The 18,527-nt window shown below is 36.4% G+C and overlaps 1 protein-coding gene and 1 non-coding gene across 13 annotated transcripts in view; one reads left to right on the top strand and one right to left on the bottom strand.

Annotated features, from left to right (window-relative positions):
- Nucleotides 1-18,527, top strand: part of Macrod2 (mono-ADP ribosylhydrolase 2) — a 1,944,357-nt gene that overhangs the window by 25,267 nt on the left and 1,900,563 nt on the right. The window lies entirely within an intron of this gene.
- On the bottom strand, nt 18,386-18,491 carry LOC116092657. The gene has a single exon (XR_004119397.1). It is a non-coding gene; the product is annotated as a U6 spliceosomal RNA (small nuclear RNA).

Consider the following 18,527-nt stretch of genomic DNA (forward strand, 5'->3'; position numbering starts at 1 on the left):
GACAAGAAGGGTGGGAGACACATGCAGTTTTGTTGCATGTCTAACACTGACCTTCCTGGAGTCAACATTGAGAACTGAGAAGGTATTAAATTTAAAAATGACTGAATTTTGTGAATTTTAAAGAAAAATGCAGGTTTCTAGTGTGGACAGGCAATTAGACTTCAGCTCTAGGACTGTGTCTCTCTCCTGGCTGTAGTCATCAGTCTTGACCATTCAGAAGCAGTACTTTGACTTCATGAATGATGGCAACTGGCTCTCTTTTCAGCAGAGCTTCCAAGATGAATAAAAATAGTGTCTGCCAAAACCTAAAAAATACAGTCTGTGTGTTTATCACTAGACCTTTGTCATGTATTTCTCTTGCACTTTAAAATTTTATGCTGCTTAACCTTAATTGTGATATTTTTGTCAATAAATAACTTTTCAAAAGAAGTATGATTCCTGTTTATGCTTTGATCGATTCTCTAATTGTACCCAGAGACAGCTTGAAAGAATTGATATTTGATTTTTTCTTAATAATGAGTATACAGTTTATGGTGTGTGATCTTACTGTTTGTTTTTCTTCAGATTTTTCAGAGACTTTTGTACCTATTTTTTCTTTGACAATTTTATACACGTAACAGTGTATCTTGATCGTATTCATTCCCAACTCTCCTGTTTCACTCTCCCTAAGTATGGCTTGTCCTTCTTTCGTGATGATGTCCTCCTCTTCCTCCTGTAACTCACTGAATTCAGTTCTTGCTGCCTATTGGAATGCTATTGGCTTATTCTTGTGCGAATAACCAGAGCTGTACTGAGTTCATGCTTGCAGCAGTTATGTCATGTCTAGAGATAGCATTTCACAGTATTCCTCTCTGTCCCTGTCTTTCACCTTCTTTCTTTCTCCTCTTCCATGGTATCTCCTGAGCCTTGAGTTGGGCATGTTGATATTGATGCCCCATTTAAGGCCAAGCACTCATTGGTCACTTACTCTCAGCACTTTGGTCAGTTACGAGCTTATGTATTACTGCTGACTTTTGCAGAGAGAAGCTTTTCTGACCAAGAGTGAGGGTAACACTAATGTATGGATGTAATAGTAATTGTTTAAAAGTCAGTTTAACATCGTGTTCACTTATAAAAACAATAGGTTTCCCACTAGGACATTTGACCTTCCGAGCCATGGGCTTTTGACCAGGTTTATAGTACCAGTATATTCCTTCCTTGGAGCAAGCCTCAAGTTCAGTCAAAACAATGGTTGGTTCTTTGTATGACCTTCATGATACTACTGCACCATTGGGTACATCTTGCCTGGAAGGTTTTTACTGTGGCATGTAGGATTCACAACTGGGCAATACTGTGGATGAATTTCTCACCTACCAGCCTGTATAGCACCTGTAGCTTTATGAAAGCTAGCCAGCAGGGAGGAAGTTTTCAGGCCAATTCAAGATTGATTTCTGTATGTCCTGTAACCACAGTGTATTGTGTCTTTAGCAATAGGATCTTACCATCTAGTTCTGGTGAGCGAACAAGAGAAATGGCAGCAATCTGTTGCTGGGAGTTGGTCTTTAACATTTCCTGTCTAGTAACTTACAGACAAGTATTCCATATCAAGTCCCGAGAGTTTCATTTAATATTCAGTTTTCCTTCTTCCATGCACTCTAACTATGTTCAGATTTCTTTTTACAAGGAAATTATATTTTTAAATTAGCTTACAAAGTGATGAGTTTCTTAAGTTATTATTATTTTTTTTAATATCCTTAGTTTTGGTAACTTACTCCCAACCTCTCTTTTTTGTTTTCCTACCCCAATCCTTGCCTAAACCTTAAGCCCCCAATATCCCTCCACTCTATTTTATAACATGTATTCTGTATCTGACCTCCTTAAAATCTCTTCTCCCTACCAGAGAGAGTGATTGATTTTGTATTAATTTTATACTAACATTTGACAAATTGATCTCAAATTTTGGAAATTAATATAAATGTATGGATAGAATCTTACAAATTGATTTGCGTGGGCTATTTAAAAATAATATTAACTTTTTATAGTACTGATTATAATAATGTTAGTTAGCTTTTCTCTAGGAGAGAAGGAGTTTTATGACTTTGTACTTATAATTAATTACTTTAATATGAATTCTAAGTCCTGGGTTTTCATTCTTTGATCTTTTATTTTAAGCACTTACATAAACACGTTTTGGTCTAGTCTGAACCATGACCAAATACCTGACAAAACCAACATAAAGGAGAACCAGACGGTATAGTCTGACATGGCAGAGGGCTCAGTCTTTGGCAGCAGGATCTTGAGACAGCAGGCAGAGCCACCCTAAAACTCTGTAGCCTGCTTCTATGGCTTTCCATCTGCCAGCTGGGTCCTAAGCTCCAAAGGTTCCATAACTTCTCAAAACAATGGCACCAATTTGGGACCCGGTGTTCAATCACATATGCCTATGAGGGACATTCCACATTCAAACCATAACTATATTTATATTGTTTAAAATGTGTTCTTTTTTTAAAGAGGTTTTCTTGAATGAAGATTTTCATGTGCTGAGGTCTTTTTCTGGTTGCTTCTTACTAATACAGAAAAAAGGATGAATACATACATATGTAAAGGTGTGACCTTGCTTTAGTCTTCTCCAGGCAAATTATGCAAACATGTTTGCTTATAGTGGCAGGAAACTAGAAATAACCTTAATATAATTAGAAGAATGAGTGGACATCGTGGGCTATGCTCAGTCTTAGAAAATGGGTTTTCGCTGGGCGGTGGTGGCGCACACCTTTAATCCCAGCACTTGGGAGGCAGAGGCAGGCAGATTTCTGAGTTTGAGGCCAGCCAGGTCTACAGAGTGAGTTCCTGGACAGCCAGGGCTATACAGAGAAACTCTATCTCGGAAAAAAAAAAATGGGTTTTCTCTCTTTTTCTGTCGAGGTTAAGGAATGTTTATGTTATCTTAATAAATGATGAAAACATGTTCTAATTCACATATAACTACTTTCAAAGTCTCATTTCTGTAAAATGAGTATATTTGAACCTAAACAAACTCATAGCATATAGGATGGAAAATAGTTAAGATTTTTGTTTTTCAACTTTTTGCATTTGATTTCAGAAATTATTAAAAATAATAGATTTTGATTTTCAAGAAGGGAGGAGATAATGTTAAAATACATAAATATAGTTTTATTGCATTTTATAACTAAAATAAAATTTTAATTACAGAAAATACTTCTAGTGGTTAGTGAAGTACTTAAAATCCTTCCTTAAAATTCTTCCGTAAAAGATTCATTTAAGGGCCCTTTATGACAGGGGAAGACCTTTGAAAACACAACCTTGACTTCATCTTGCCATGATGACTTCTAGCAAGTTTGGAAAATGTCCCTGTTGTACTGTCATCCTGAACTTTTCATGTTTATGCTCTTTACCTGGCACACAGTATAGCTGCTGTTATAATTACCTCTCCAACTTGACCTTTCCCCACTGGCCTTTTCCATATAGGATTATCCAAAGCACTTCTTGTATTTATCTTAATTGTATGTTTACTTTCTCTTCTATTACTCTGAAAGCTTATTTGGGAAGCATAAGCTGTCTTATTTTTTCTTCTCTATGATTAGCATTACATCTAGTAATTGGTATGAATTGATATTTGTGGAAATAATTCTTACAGCCCTTAAGTGATGAGAAGATAAAAGCTGAATCATGAAAATCTATTTTCTGCTTTGGATTTCCGAGGAATCTTTTAAAGTTGGCCTTCGTTTAGCCCAGTGTTTCACAGTTAGTAGATACTTAGTAAATGAATTAGTTGATCAACTTGAAGTAAAAATTGGATGTAAATATGAGTTAGTTTTGGAATGTAGTTGTTTTGGTAGAGGTGTTCACTGTTTTTATGTTTTGTTTCTATTGCTTGTGAGCACAGCAGATTCTACAGTGCATAACCTGGGTAGGTCAGAAAACAACTTGTAAGAGTCAGGTTTCTTCTTCCACCATCTGGGTTCCTGGGATGGAACTTGGATCATCAAGTTTGGCAGCAACTGCCTTTATTGAGCTCGTTGCTGGCTCAGTTGTTTACTTGTAAAATTTTGAGTGGCGTTTTGTCTTCCTTTGTTTTTCCTTTCCTTAGTAAACATCCAATTTTCTCTTTTCTTAGCCAATACAAAGTCCTGTCTGTGAAATGACGTGGTTTATGAAACTGTTGCAGCCATAGGGATGTAGAAGAGAGCAGGCAATCACTAGAGTAAAGCCAGAGCTTCTCCTTTCTTTGTACTGAGACATTTCTGTTGAAAAACCAGTAAAAAGTGCAATTACCCACTTTGCTGAATTGCCAATTACATGTAATATTTAATTACTAGCCCATTTCCTGGGCTGAATAATAGATTCCATTTAGATTGAATTAGTCCCTGGGACTTGATAATTGAAATGCTGAAGAGTTATTAATTGGTGGTTTTAGATATTTTCATGTTATCTCTATGATACTAATTTCTAGTATGGTTTATTGAAGATTCACTTCATCTTTCTTCAAATAAGTAATGACTGTAGATGTAGCTCAGTGGTAGAGTACTTCCCAGGCCCATAAGACCTTGTACATTCCTAGTGTTGTAAAAGAAATATCAATAATGACAAACCAAGTAAGTAGAATATTGTGTAATTTAACATTTTATCAAAGGTGTTAAAATAAGCAAAGACAGTTTTGTGTATATGCTAAAATGTTTTATTCTGGTATCTAGCTATATCTTACCCTGAAATCAGGCTAAAGGATTTGATTTAGTAAAATTATATTAACTACAAATCTGTTTTACAATGACAGCCTATTAAACTCTTATTGCTCACCTTTTCATTATTTTGCAGGTAGCGTTTGACTCTTGTTGAGAGAACGAATTCATCTTTGAATACTGCTCTTTCTAACTTTCATCCTCAGAGATTAGTTTCCAAATTACTCTTTGGTAGTTGTACAGATCTTTCTTTGTCAAAACGGTTCATTTATAGTTCTAAAGACTTTAACCTTGCGTTCCCATCCCACTCCCACAAGTGCACACACCATTAGGCATTTAAGTTATCAAAGGCAGCAGTCCTCCTACCTTGAAACTTGTATAAAAAAGTTGCGTCAAATGATTTCTTTTTTGTTTGATGAATTTTTATTTTCCAGAAATAGCTCAAGGTGAATATTACATTTTATAAATGCTTTCTAGCCAAATTATTAAGCTTTCCTCAAATAAAATTGCCAGTTTTCTCCAGCTTATTTCGTGAAAAAGGATTTTTAAGTTTAGCTTCATATGTTTACTTATTCTTTTATTAGTACTGTAAAGACAAAAAAAAGGTGTCTTCTTCTTGCTTCCATGCAGAAATGAACCTGCCCATAAATAGAAAACAGCAGTTTATTCTATCAAGGCTGTGGCTGGCTTCCCCATCCCTGAGGTCATTGCCTGAAGGCTGTGCATTTGGGTGGACAGACAGATCTTCACTCTCTGGAGTTTACAGGCTCTAGAAACAATTTCGTTAAACAACATCTTGACCTGTTTCTGGGATCCATGTTGCATACTGGCTGTCCCTATGGAATATTCAGCATGCTATTGGTAGTGGGCTGGTTCCTGAAACATAATGTTCAAGTTCTGATTCCCAGAGTCCCTGGTGACCTAACTTAGCCAAAGGACTAAGTTAAGGAGAACATTTGGATTATCTGGTTAAGTTAGTGACCAGTGTCATAGTAAGAAACATGGGAAGGTCCAGGAACAGGGCGGAACATGTGGTCACAAGCCAAGAGACATTTGGAACCCCCAGAAGGTGAGAGATGGGAAGGATCCTCCCCTAAAGGCCCTGACATAAGTGAAGCCTGTCTGAGTTTTGGGAAAGTAATTTGTTGTTTCCCCAGGTATGTGACTTGAATTACTGCTAGGTAAAGTTCATTGAGTTCAGAAGACTAAATTGTGTCTGTTGGCGTAAAACTCCTTTCAACATTTACTGGGGGCTCATGCTCAGCATATTAGAAGGTAAGATGGCATCTCTCATGGAGGATGTTTATAAAGAGTGATTTCCCCTAGTGATAAAAGCTTCCAAGGGATGATTCTTAGAGACTGCCAAGAGTAACAGGGAAGATTGAAGAAAAATCCCCCGAGCAGGCAGTTGAGATTTGGTAGAAGTGAATATCCTAACGCTGCAGAGGGTATTATCTGCCAAGTGCACATTGTTACAGTGACAGCTCATAGAAGACTGGATGTTGGAAGATGAGTCTCCAAAAAAAAAAAAAAAGCATGGGTGGTTTAGTCACAAGGCCAAGTCCTCTTGGCCTTGGGTATCTCCTCTTAGAGATAACAAGGGGTCTCCTGAAGCAGTTTCTGTTTTGTATTTTGCTTTTGAAAGGGAACTTTACTATTTAAGATTAGAGAAAGAATTGGAGGGACTAAATTTAAGATTTAAGTGTAAGCCCAAATAAACAACCAGCCTCAGTTTTCTTAAGAGATTCAGAGGATAAGATGGACATGGATAAGTGTCCTTCTGACACTTGAAGGAAGTCTGGTTCTGTAGAGAAAGAACACGAAACATGTTTCTCTCACCTCAAGAAATTCATACTTAAATATTTGCATATGTGTGTCTTACTAACAGTACCACTGAGATTAGAAACTGGTCAAACTGAGGCAGTTGCTCTAGTACCAGAAAGAAAAAAAAATAAACTAGCATTTATGTCAGATAGACTGTGCATTACCTACTAGGAGTGAGCATACAGTTTTGAGGAAGAGTTAAGTTTGGCCATGCTATATTGAGATGTTCATGGAATAAAGAAGTAGAGCTAGATAATGAGCAGGTATAAGAAGTTGTGCAGAGATTGAGATATGGAAAGTCCCCTGTGAAGTCGGGTAGGAATTTATTTATAGAAAAAAATATCTTGCTAAGACAAAAATAGAATACAAGGAACACTAAGCTTTGAGAATGGTTATTAACAGGGACCATAAGGAGCTGTAGATGGCAAAAGAAGTCAGTCAATGCTCTGGGTCAGTAAATTGGTGATTGACCAAGAGTATTGACCTTCCTTAGATGTCAATGAGAAGTTTATGAATCGTCCTTCAAATGTGGCTCTGGTATGTTTGTCAAGACTAGTTTCAAAGAAGCCAGAAAACTGAGCTGTGACAATTCAGGAAATGACATTCCATGGCTGCAAGTCATTCTTGCCTTTCTCAGTCATTAGAGGTGTTTCTCAGTGTTCCGTGTTCTGAATGAACAATCTATAGGCATGTGTTTGAGAATAATCTTTTGTAGGATACAGTTTTGTTACTGATGTAACATGTTTTAACTTATCAACAAAGATAGGTGTGTTAAATTCAAATGTCAAACGTCCTATATACCAAGGCTAGTTTACGAAACAGTATTTTATATTTATGTACTTAGATTTTCAATCTACAGTTGTCTGGTTTGTGAAATTTCAGACAAGTATTAGTTTAAAAAGGAGAAACATAGGATTGATTTTTCTTGCCTAATCATGAATCGTGTTTTAAACATGCCCCAAATTATTCAATCACAGGAACACATTTTATTTTATTACCTGAAAAAAAAAAAAAAAGAGTGTAAACAGTGGAGTGGGTTATAATTCTGTGGTACCTCCTCCTTAAGCATCTTTTTAAAATAATCTTTGCGTTGCTGCCCTCTAGTGATAGCTTTCCAACATGCGTAGTTTCTGAGAAGTGGCCCCATCTCCTGTATCTCACTAGTTCTCTGCTTTAGCCCATGTTGAGTTTATTCCTTCTCACTCATCAGTTTTGTTCATTATGCCATGGCTTTTATTATTGAATGATATTAGGGAGATATCATGAGTTCTGGAACAAAAACTAAAATTAATCATGAATTGTCACACTTTCTTGTATTAGCATATACATCCCTTATCAACTTTATTCATTTTAAAAATTTTACACATTGAGTGTAGAAGTTTTTATAATATTGATCTCCTCCATAGGTGAATAAACTCCTTTTATCAATGTCAATTTTATGCTTTAGAGTTCTTCTCTTCAACTATTTAATTAGATTATAAGTATGTATATATTTGTTTTATAGACCCTGTAATTTGTTTTGAATTGTTATTTTCTAACTTTCTAACTAAATAAATTAATCTGTTTCTTTCTGGTTTTTCTAATAATTTGGTTTTCCAGTCTTTCTATTTTTTTCTTCTCTCCCTCTCTCTCTCTGTAAGTTTAGTTTGCTTCGCAGTACAACTTTGACTAAATACCATTATATATATCTATATAGATAAAGTTTGTAATTTCAATAAAATGAACCTGTGATTTCTGTAATTTCCTTGACTTAATTAGGGACTAGGAGTATGGCTTGGTTGGTAAAGTGCTTGAGAACAAATGTGAAGACCTAAGTTGTAATTCTAAGCACCTGTATAAAAGCTGGTCCTGGTGACATGCATTTGTAACTGGAGTACTGGTACAAAGCAGGGCTCCAGCACTACCTGGCCAGTCAGTCTGGGCTCAGTGAGGAACTATCTCAACAAATAAGGTCAAGAGTTACAGGAAAGCAGTATTCGATGTTGACTTCTGGCCTCTCTGTGTGCACGCCCATACGTCAAAACAAAACAAAATAAAACAAAACATACACATATATACACAGCAAAGTAAAAACTATTTAAAATTATTTAGGGTATTTTAAAATTGTGAAATATGTGTGTTTAAAATACTGGTAAAAGAATAAAGCATGTGTGATTGTTTTTTAAGAGTGCATTTTTCTTTTGATACATTTGAAGCAGCATTTAAAATGTTTCTCAGGCATGGTGGAACAAGGTGCACTCTCTGTGGGGTATAAGGTGATATATATGTACAACTCATATATATGTTGTTTATGACTACTTCAACCATTGTGCATTTAGGAGAATTATATTCAAATTATATATAACTTGTTTGTTTATCATTTTCTCAGTTTTAAACATGTTTTAGTTATACTTTATTTGATTCTTAAAAGTTCATTATTGATAGTTTTATAGTGGGTTTTACTTTTGTTAACTAACAGTAACCTTTTCCAATAAATCTTGCAGGTCATTTGCCTATTCAAACTGGGGGGAGATGAAACTTGACCCTGTTTCCCACTGTGAACAATTACTGAAAATTTAAATTTGAAAAGTAAAATAATGAAGCCTCTAGATACTTCCCTTGTCTTTAGATCGGCTACCATTTTCTCTTTTTGAGTTACTGTCTAGTGAGGAGAGCACTGGAGTTCCTTTGGGCATTTTTCCTGAAGAAAGGGAGCATACGGGCTTATTTTCTAAAAATTAAGTCTTTGTATTTACTTTTATAGTCTTATGACTTTTCTTTATATCCCTAGGCTAGGCATATATTTCTGGCTATTGCTTTTCAGAATTGTATTACCTTTTCTGTAATTTGGAGATGTTCATACACATAATGCCTTATAAAAAACTTTGGCCTCCCTTATTACTCTCTATCACCCCCTTCCTTACTCTCTCGACCCCTTCTTCCCACTTAGTGCCCCAGTCACTATACCATTAGAGAAAATGACCCTCTCTTTCCCAGCACCCATTAACAGTCATTAGCTCTTTAGGAAGGGGTGGAGCCTCATGGTTACCTTTTCAGTGAGTTTGATGGAAAGCTGGAGGGCTGAGTCCTGGGCAAGTGTCCACACCTGCTGTGTGTTCATGGCAATGATGGCAGTGGCACATCTGGGTGGTAGCATTTCAGGACTGTCTTTGCCATCCTCTGGCACGTATTTTTTCCTACACTTTCTTGTGTGATGCTCCTTGGTCCTTGAATGGAGGAGTGATGTTGATGTCCTATTTAAAGTTGAACACTTACCAGTCACTTATTCTCTCTGCCTTGAGCAGATAGGAGTCTCTTGATTAACTAATACCTCTGTGGAAAGGAGCTATGCCCCTCCCTGAGAACTGCACTAGTTTATGCACATAAATAATGTAGAAGGCAGTTTGATACATTCACTCAGGGAAATGATGGTCTGTTCTCCTGCCTGGACTTATTTCCTCCTCTACTATATGCATTTGACAAGGTTTATAATATCAGGCATGTACTATATCCCTTCAGTCAGAATGGCTATATAAAAAGCAGATGCTGGTGAGGTTGTGTGGAGAGGGGAAGGGGAAGACATATTCAGTGTTGGTAGGAGTATAGAAGAATACAGTCACTATGGAACTCAGTGTCAGCAGCTTATCAAAAAGCTAAATGTAGAATTTGTATATGATCCAGCTACCACTCCTGGACATATACTTAAAGGAAATTATGTTCTATGATGTATATACCAGCATATCCACGTTCAGCAGGGGTCTGTGCACCATAGCTAGGAAACAAAACCAGCCTAGAGTCCACCATCTGATGAGTGATAATGAAAATGGGATACACACACACACACACACACACACACACACACACACACAATGTATATATATATAAATGTATATGTATATGTAATAGGATTCTAGTGAGCTTTAAAGAAATGAAACTATGAAATTTCTAGGAAAATTAATGAAACTGGAAAAATACTATATTGATTGAGGTAAACAAGGCACAGAAAGACACTGATCTTCCTTATATGGATCCTAGCTTTGAATATTGAGTTCTGTATTCAAATTTAAGTCAGTATCTATAGAGGACAGAAAGCAAGACAGGGAAGGTGATCAATTAATGAGGAAGATACAGTAAAACACAGAGGGTATGAAAGGGTGGGTAGATGAGGAAGCTAGGTGTTAAAAAGCTTATACAGGGTTAGATCAAGGGGATGAGGTAAGTGAAATTGGGAGACCGCAAGACTTGTGATAAAGCCATATACAAACCTGCTACTTTATAAACACACACACACACACACACACACACACACACACGCACGCAAATTAATGACATTCATAGTGACAGCATTCATAGTGGCAGCAGGTAGTATGCAGGCTGCTGGGCAACAAAACTCAAGTCTCATCTAGCCATAGACCATGTATGACCCTCCAGGCAAGCTATGCCCACTGGTGTAATAGTGGCATGACTATTTGGGGTAAGCAACTGCTTTTGTGATTGGATTTAGAGCTCAGTCCACTGGAAGGAAACATATGCATGACACTATAAATCTGGCTTAAAGTATTTCCACCACACCACAGAAAACAAAGCTAAACAAGCATTAGTGGCATAAAGGGAAGGAATTATCACCTTTGAACATCAACAAGAACATGTGTTATAGGAGGGTTCAATAAAAGATAAAACAGACCCAGGAATACTTGCAGTGTGCATGCTTGACAAAAAAAAAAAATTGTCTTTATTATGCAAATGCATATTAATCAATTTGATAAAGAGAGAAAACTCACCCAAAACTTGGGAAAGAGAATTTAACAGGAATTTACAATAAAAGGGGTTACTTAGAGAATATAGTGATCAGTTTCCATGATCAGTTGGAGTTGGCTTGGACATCCAGAGCTGTGACTATGCAGTTTAGTTGTGGAAGGAAGACTCACCCTGAGTGAGGGTGGCGCCAGTCTGTGAGCTGGGATCTCAGGCTCAATAAAACAGAACAGAGAGAGAGCGGGGCACCATGTTCAACTCTGTGGGCTTCCTGACTACGGCTGCTTGTGAGCTTCTGCTTCCATGACTCCTCCACCATAACAGGCTACACCCTGAAAACAGCAAGCAAAAGAAACCCTAAGTTGTTCCTTGTTAGATGTTCATTACAGCAGTGAGGAGAATAATATAAGTGGCTAATAAAAGTGGTAAAAATTACCAGTCACCAGGTTAATGCTGATTAAAACCATAGTAAGGCAACCTTACAACACAAAGTAGAGTGGTTAAAAATAAAAAAGACAAAAAACATTACATGCTAGTAAAATATGCAGGACAATGAAACTCCTGTTCTGCTGCTTGGGGTGTAAATTGGGACAATCATTTCTGAAAATTGTCCATCAGTGTCTTGAAAGAGGTTTGTGTGTGTGTGTGTGTGTGTGTGTGTGTGTGTAAAAAGTCACTCAATGTTTTTATTATGAAAAACCTGGAGATAAAAATGTCCATTGTTGGACTCGTGAGATGGCTCAGTGGGTAAAGAGCACTGACTGCTCTTCCAAAGGTCCTGAATTCAAATCCCAGCAACCACAACCACCCATAATGAGATCTGAGGCCCTCTTCTGGTGTATCTGAAGACAGTTACAGTGTATTTATTTATAATAGTAAATAAATATTTAAAAAAAATGTCCATTGTTGGTAAAACAGATACATTGTATCTTCCAGCCAATATTGTATAGCAAGGAGAACAACAGTAAAACACAAATTATAGCTTCATGTTGCAGCAAAGAAATTATGCAAACATTTCGTTGATCATAGTAAGCCTACAAAGAGCGTGTTGTGTATTATTCTATGCATATGAAATTCAGAAGCAGGAAAAACTGGAATGAGGCTTCAGGACAGTGGTTACTTTGGGCGGAAAAAAGTGGTGCTGGAGCCTTATGTTTAGTGATGGGTGTTCTTTACATATGTATATTGACTCTGAGATATATTAGTGAGTTGTTGATGGCCTCTTGAATCTTCTGAGTATATATATTATGATTCTATAAAAAAGGTCATAGAAAAACAAAATGTTTCTTCAGTGAGAAGACATTCAATTAAACTAACAATTTAAATCCAGTACAGTGCAGCCCTATTTTTATCATCCACTAATGGTGCCAAAAATTAAAGTTCACTCCCAGCCTCACACTCAATCTCATTTCTGCTTGAGTGACGGGGTATTTTAGAAACAGCTCCTCTCTCTCCACACACAATAAATGAAAACCACACAAATCATTGTATTTTATTTTCTTCAACTGCAATTTAAAAAGTTTTTGTTTGCTGGTAATATCTTTTACCTCTTTTAAATATTTTACTGCTTTCTTAATGCTATTACTTTCTTTTTTAAAGATACATTTAGTAGGCTTTGAGGAGCTTGGCTCATTTTCATTTGTTGCATAATTGTTTTTACTCATAAGCTTTAATGGTTTGTTTCTATTACTATGCAGAATGCATTCTTTTATATGTATATGTACCCTATGCTTATTTTATTTAAAATTTATTTTAAAATTTACTTTGAATATATAGTCATGATATGTGTGTAGACGGAGTGTGCACATGCCACAATGCATGTATGGCGGTCAGAGGACAACTTTTTGGGTTCCTAGTCTATAAATCAGGCTGTCAGGTTTCTGAGGCAAGCACCTTTACTTACTGAACTGTCTCACTGGTCTTAAACAACTCACTTTATTTATAATTTTACTGAAAATTATCTTTTAAAATCTCCAAATACTTGAGCATGTTTTAACTTATCAATATTAAGAATAAATTAAATTCTAAACATGTACATAGTTAAGGCAAGAAAGATATAATTTTTCTGTTCTTGCTCTCAGCCTTTTTGTTGATGTTGTTCATGATTCAGGGTAAACTTTAAGTCACTGTAAATTTTTGTATTTTACTTAGTCTCAAAAGTTAATCATGGTTGAATAAACTGCATCTGTTCCTTGAAGGAGTTAGTTGTAGGCCTATCTTTAATTTTGTGACCCTGTTTACATTCATTTATTTAAGTCAGTTAAAACTTTATTGGATATCTGCTGAATAGGAGACACTGCTTTAAGTACAGAGAAAGGAAGGAAAGAAGGAAGGATGGAAAGTAGAAAGGAAGAAAGAAAGAGAACCTCTCTATCTTAGCTTTATGTTTGGGGGCAGGTGGCTAATAAATGACTAAGACATTTTTGTATTTTGAAGGATAATTGGGAGAGAATAAATCAGATAATCAGATGAAGTGATAAAGAATGGCAGGTAGCAGTTGGGATTGAGGATGTCTTAGGTTGGTCAAGAGAAGCATTTGAAAGCAGTACCGTTTACTCTGAAAGTTGGAGAATTAGGATAGAAAAGAACAAGAAAGTTGAAGACTAGAAAAGCTGAGTGAAGAGCAGTCCAGGGTTGAGGTTAGCCGGTGTCCGGTAAGGTAATAACTTTATCTTTTTTTTTTTTTTGAGGTGGATTCTTCATGTGCATTTGCACTTCTATGTGTGTTCATATGGAGGCCAGAGGGCTTCCTAAATCATCTTATGTTTTTGAGGCGTGGTCTCTCACTGAACATGGAAATACAGATTTGACATAGCTGGCTGACTAGTGAGCTTCAGGATTCCTTCTGTCTTCATCTCCCAGTGTTATGTTTTCAGGAACTACCTGCGATATTCAACTTTCTTACATAGATACTGAGGGTCTGAACTCAGGTCTTATGCGTAAGGATCCATTACTTTACCCATCGAGACGAACTGCAACCTATTAAAAAATGCTTACTTAATGTTCAGTGAATTTTCTTTTCTTCTCTTTTGTTGTGCTAGGAATTGAATATAAAGGGTCACACATGCAAGGCAAGCACTCTGGATTGAGGTATTTCCAGACTCTTATTTGATTTTTATTCTGAAATGGCTATCCCAGTCTTCTGACCTCTGACTCATTTTCATCCTACTTAGCCTTCATAACTTGGAATTTATATAAGTCAGCATCACTAGTTTGCCTGCTTAATAACCTTTTTTTGCAATATGTGACATATTTGAAATATAGTCATGAACAAAAGAGGTAATGTTTTTGTTTTCATAGTCCTTACATTTTCCCTAGAACAGGGAATCGAAAGGACAAAGCATTTCAGACTATGTTAAGTGCTATGAAGAAAATAAAATGGATAATTTGATAGAGTGAAGAGATGACAGTGTAGGTAGGAAAGTAACAGAATGCCTTCTCAAGTGCTGGCATTTAACAACTTGGAATTTGGTAATACATACTGGTGGAAATTGGGAGAGAACCTAGGGTCAGGTTTCATTTGGGTTGGAAACAAGGGGTAGAAATCTGGGTAGGACTGTGTTGGGTCTTACTTGGTATAATAAGCTTAGACTTCTTTCTTTTCCCCAGGATCAGTGAAAAACTGCATTATGGCACAAGACATTTGCTTTAATAAAAATACCAGTTAGTTCAGGACCTCAAACAGAATAGAAGTTACTTTGTTATGAACAGCTCTTTCCTACAGTACCTACTCTTTCCTACAGTGTTGTCTAAAGATTCTGATTCTTTCTATCTTAGTCTTTAATCTACCTGATACAGTGTTATTATCTGTTCAGGATTCCACAATGTCTACCTGTCCATGATTATGAGCTTAGAAAAAGGAGAAAATGGATAGCAATTTTCTTTGAATTAGAACAGAAAGGGACAGATGTCTTTGGTGTGGGAATGAGGACCATTAATCCCTTTTCTTAGTTTTGATGAACATAGTGCTGAAGATTCCATAAAAGGCCACCTTTTTAAGAGAGTTGATGCTCTGAAGAGACAGGTGAGTGCCAGTGAAGTCAAGAAGCTAAGGAATCGTTTAAAGGATATACTGAAGATATAATGGGATTTCTGGTCACAGAAGTCACAGAAGCATACACAAGAAGTGTTTGAGAGAGGTTGGAGGACTCGAGAGGCTGAGCTTATACAAAAGGAGACTCAGTATTTTGGGTACTGCTTTTAGTGTGTACTGTCAATCTATTTAAGCCATGACAGGTTATTGTGACATGTTTATGGACTTACTTTTAAAAAAGGAATTGTTGAACTTTTGTGTGTCTTGGTCAGTTAATTTGATATAACCTTTATTTCATTGACAGATTTTAAAAATATTCATTGTTTATGTCCTTGCTTAGATATCTGATACATTACTAATATAACCATGAAAACATTGTCATGTGTAATCTTATGCAATGACTAAAAAGTAGACAAATTATGTATTTCACATGCTTCTGTCACTGTAAAGCTATCACATTATTTATTTTATTTTATTAGAGAAGCATATACATTCTTGTATAAAAGGGTTGCTAACTATTATGGGGGTTTCCTTTGAATTGTATTTTGTGTGGATACACTGTTGGTTTTATGTCACTGAAGTAAAGTTCACTGCTAAAGAGTCTTAAAATTCTTACTTGTTGCTACTTATTTGAGTTGTATGGATTTGTTTAAAGTTTGTTTTAAAAATTGTATATAAATATGAGCAATGGTTTCAAAACAACTATATAATTTTATAAAACAAAATGAAATACCTAAAAAGTACATCATTAATTTTTTTAGTTCTTGGTGATGAGTAAGAGATGCTTATGATTTTATGTATAGTTTCTGAAGGCTGATGTTACTCACACACAAGTCATTGAAGGAAAAGGCAGGGAGCACATTGGCCTAGAGATCTAGGAAGATAAATGTCCAGATACTCTATAAAAATTTATTTCTCTGAAATGTCTTCAAGTTTGGATCTTATAATATTCCTTAATGCCTCAAGATAAACTTACTGCCTCTAATCTGACTTTTCTAATAGCACTGATATTTACAGTTCAGCATTGCCAGCATCTTGAGCCCAGCTGCTTCCTTGTTTGTAGAGAGGTTCAAGGAGATACCCTTGAGTCAGTAAGTTAATAGTCTTAACTTTGTGAGGGCCTTTTTGCTTGTGACAAGGTCTTAACTATGCAACCCTGGCTTGGCTTGCCTGCCTCTCCCTATGTGGATCCTGCTGATGGTGAACTTGTAGCCACCTTGCTGAGTTGTGAGATTATGGACATTCACTACCAACTACAGCAACTTTTATATTTTATAAAATATATAAAATATTTTTTATATTTTATGAATGAATATGTTCATGTGGAATTCTAGGCACAGTTAAAATTATGTCAGTGACTTGAAATGTAGGCTAGTAATGTTGATCGCCTTTTCCTTTTTCCAAGTTGCATTTTCTTTTCTGAGTCATTACATCTTTTTCATGTGCTTTCCATTAGTCTTATGTGTACAAGTTGGTGTTCTTCAGTGTTCTGGCGTTGGTCCATTTTCATTTCAGTTCTACCCTTAATGGTCTTACTCAGGACCACTACCATTTGCCACTTCCTAAACCCAACTATCTAGCCTGAACTTGTGTCATTTGAGCAAACAATTCATATTTATGAACATTCTCTAGGAAACTTGGAGCTAACATAATCAAGACTGACACAATTATATTCCTTCCCAAATAACTTCTCACACCTGCATAGCTTCTCAACCGCGACCTAGGAGCCAGCAAACCCAACCCAGCAGTTTTCTGGCATCTCTCCCCTGAGACTCTGTTCTTCATAGATATGTCTCTGGGTTATTGCGCCCATCCTTCTCTCCTGTTTTCATTGCCACAGTCTTAGTTCAGTCAAGGTTATTTTGAGAACTTCCTTACACATCTGTTTCTATTCCGGCTCCTTTCCGATCCTAGTTAATGATTAAATAGGCCATTGACTTTTCTTCTCCTGGCATTTGGTGAACACTGGTTGTATGTTTTAAGTTGTATAACATCTGTTGTGATTCCAAGAGCAATTCAGTTAATAAACTATACTACTACTAATAAATGAGCATTTGTGAATAAAGAGAAACCAAGAATAATTGTACTATTTAAGTAATTATCACCATAACGTTTAAGGAATTTGGAAGAAAATTAAATACTACTTTCACACAAGTAGGAGTAGTGTACATGAGAGAAAAGAAATAGGTTTCAGTATTTTCAATGTTTAACTTACCATACAGAGAACCGAGTCTATGTAAAGGAATTAGTGGTATTTGTTGCAAATATTACTGCTGTGCAAAGAAAGCAAGAACAAAATGTCTCTGAGCAGATGATTGACCCGTTCAACCTCTGCTACTTTCGGTGGACTCCTTGGGCCCTGCCATGGCTGTACGTAGCAGAAGGCCTTGGACACCACCCCTGTTCTGACACACTAGCTGAGTACGGGTATGCGGCTCACTGTCTCATTCTTTTTCTCCTGGTGCTCTTCTGATCGTTATCCCTCATACTCAGCACACAATCAACCTGACACTTACTCACCTACCTCCCCGCCCCATCTATCTTCTGAATACAGGTCATGACTCTGTTTGTTGGCTGCATCACTTCTGGGTTACCTGGTAAGGAGGAATTCCGTCCAAGTTTTTAGATTAGTCATAACCTCTCCTCAATGTATTTTTGATAATGACTTAATTTCTGTTAATTTTATATACTATTGAGCCAGTGCTCAGCGTATGTCTCTTTGTCTTGCATATACTCCTCCTTCCTGCCTTAGCGTGCAGGAACCAGGAGGCGCCAGACCCACCTCAGAAGACAGTAGAGCCCAATGACTCTAGGATTATAATCCCCTTTTTAGGGAGGGTGATAAGAAGCATAATACATTTTTCTGTCCTCTTTTAAAATTATCCAGTACCGTAGCATGCTCACTCTCCTTGTTGCTGGGTATAACTTTCTTACCTACTTTTTGCTAAGGGTCCTAACTAGCAGAGTGAAATCTTCTAAAGTTAAGTAATGATGATGAGGCCAAAATTTGAAATACTATACTATCACTTTTCTTATTGTTTTAGTTGTTTTATATAATTGAAGAAAAGGACCAATATTGGTTTCTATTTATTTTATTAATCATTTTATTCATTTACATAAAAATATGGAATGTTTTTCGAACTTGCATGTCATCCTTGCTCAGGGGCCATGTTAATCTTCTCTGTATGATTCCAATTTTAGTATATGTACTGCCGAAGCCAGCAAGGCTTTTTTTTTTTTTTTTTTTTTTTTTTTTTTTT

This window comes from Mastomys coucha, unplaced genomic scaffold, assembly GCF_008632895.1.
Source record: "Mastomys coucha isolate ucsf_1 unplaced genomic scaffold, UCSF_Mcou_1 pScaffold15, whole genome shotgun sequence".
Taxonomy (NCBI): Eukaryota; Metazoa; Chordata; class Mammalia; order Rodentia; family Muridae; genus Mastomys; species Mastomys coucha.